Here is a 1711-nt window from a genome sequence, read left to right as displayed (position 1 = left end):
TTATATGATCCAGCAACTCCAATCCCACGTGGGAATCCAAGAGGAATGAAAACATACATTCATACAAAAACTTGTATATGAATGTTCAAAGCAGCATTTTGAGTATTCGTAATAGCCAAAAAGTAGAAACAACCCAAATGGTCATCAACTGATGTATTCATAAATGAAATGTGACATATCCATAAAATGAAATATTTAGCCATAAAAAGGAAAGACATTCTGATACATGCTACAACATGGATGAATCTTGAAAACTTTATGCTAAGTGAAAGAAACCAGTTACAAAAGGCCACATAGTGCATGATTCAATTTATATGAAATGTCCAGAATAGGCAAGTCTATAGAAACAAAGTAGATTAGTGGTTGCCTAGGGCTTGGAGAATTAGGGGAAAATGGGAAGTTATGGGTAATGAGTATGGGCTTTCTTTTTCAGGATGATGAAAATGTTTCAAAATTGATTGTGGTGAAGATTTCACAACTCTGTGAATATANCTCTGTCTGCTGGCTGGTGCGTATTCCTCGCACTTTTTAATCTGTTTTCCCGTGGATTATAGCGAAGCCTGTGCTTCCCCTGAGAGCAGTGATTGTGGTGGTATGGGAGGTGGTCCCACTCCAGCGGGTAGGTGGCCGTGGCATACACCAAGCACTGCACCATCCGTTCAGCAGCTGGAGTCTCCTCCGGGGCGCTGTGTGCGCCTTCGCACTCCAGGACCGCAATCCTCATCAAGGTGAGCTGGTACATGTCTGAGCAGCCTTCGAAATCACCGAGGAAGCGCAGCATCCGCTAGTCCACAGTACAGATCTCCCCGGCCACACAATGGCTGTACCCCGGGAGGTTCGGCAGACATGGAATGTGATGTTCTCCGGCAGTCACCGAGGAGAAGGCTCCACCGTGTGGCCCCGACCCTAGAAGGTCACGCAGCCATTGGTATCCTCCAGCAGGACCTTGTGGTTGGGCTGGCCTCATTTCAGGGTTCTGTACGCGACCACGTGGGCCATGAGGGCAAGAGGCGCTGTAAGCTTGTTTCTTCAAAATCTTGCGGCCCTGGAATCCAGCAGCATAGCAAGTGTGAGAGTGTGAAAAGCTTTTGACTTCAGAATCCTTCCCTAAAGGACACTCCCACCTCACAGCATGACCAAAGAAAGGCCAAGAATCAGGTATCCAGTTCCCAGTGCTGCTGCTGCTGCAGAGCGCGGCGCCTCAGGGAGAGGGATTCTTATTATTAGCATATGATGGGCTTTAGAAACGTTTATTTGCAGTGTCTGTCAATCATTTGGAAAAATTCAAATGAGATAAATCATAAAACATAACCATCAGCTGACATGCTCAACCCAGGACATTACTACTGCAGTTTTAAGTATAATCCACCAGGTGGCAGAGAAAAGGAATCACAGAAAATGTTTACATTTCTAACTTAAATGAATAATGGAAAATAGCTTATTATTCTGTTAATGGGAAAGATTTGCAGACTTTTAACATGAAAGTTATACAGGACACAGAACTAAATGGGTGATCTAAATCTGAATTCCAACCTTTGCCTGAGGATATTTGCTTATATAAAAAATGGTGATTGAGTTGCAATGCTCGCTTGCACAATTTTGCTCTCTTTTGGAGGTTAACTTATTTTTTGTTTGGAAGGAGGAAGAAGGTGAATAAGAAAACAAAAATCAAATTTGTGGAGCCAGAATTCCCTTTAGCAAATAGACTAAT

At 43.4% G+C, this 1711-nt stretch overlaps 1 pseudogene; it reads right to left on the bottom strand.

The window, feature by feature from the left end:
• Positions 1–472: 472 nt before the first annotated feature.
• LOC109382785 (gamma-glutamylaminecyclotransferase-like) lies at positions 473–1341 on the bottom strand (annotated as a pseudogene).
• Positions 1342–1711: the final 370 nt, after the last annotated feature.

The sequence above is a fragment of the Hipposideros armiger genome, unplaced genomic scaffold (genome assembly GCF_001890085.2).
Source record: "Hipposideros armiger isolate ML-2016 unplaced genomic scaffold, ASM189008v1 scaffold_70, whole genome shotgun sequence".
Classification (NCBI taxonomy): domain Eukaryota; kingdom Metazoa; phylum Chordata; class Mammalia; order Chiroptera; family Hipposideridae; genus Hipposideros; species Hipposideros armiger.
The sequence above is the reverse complement of the archived record's forward strand: the minus strand, read 5'-3'. Positions and strand labels throughout refer to the sequence as shown.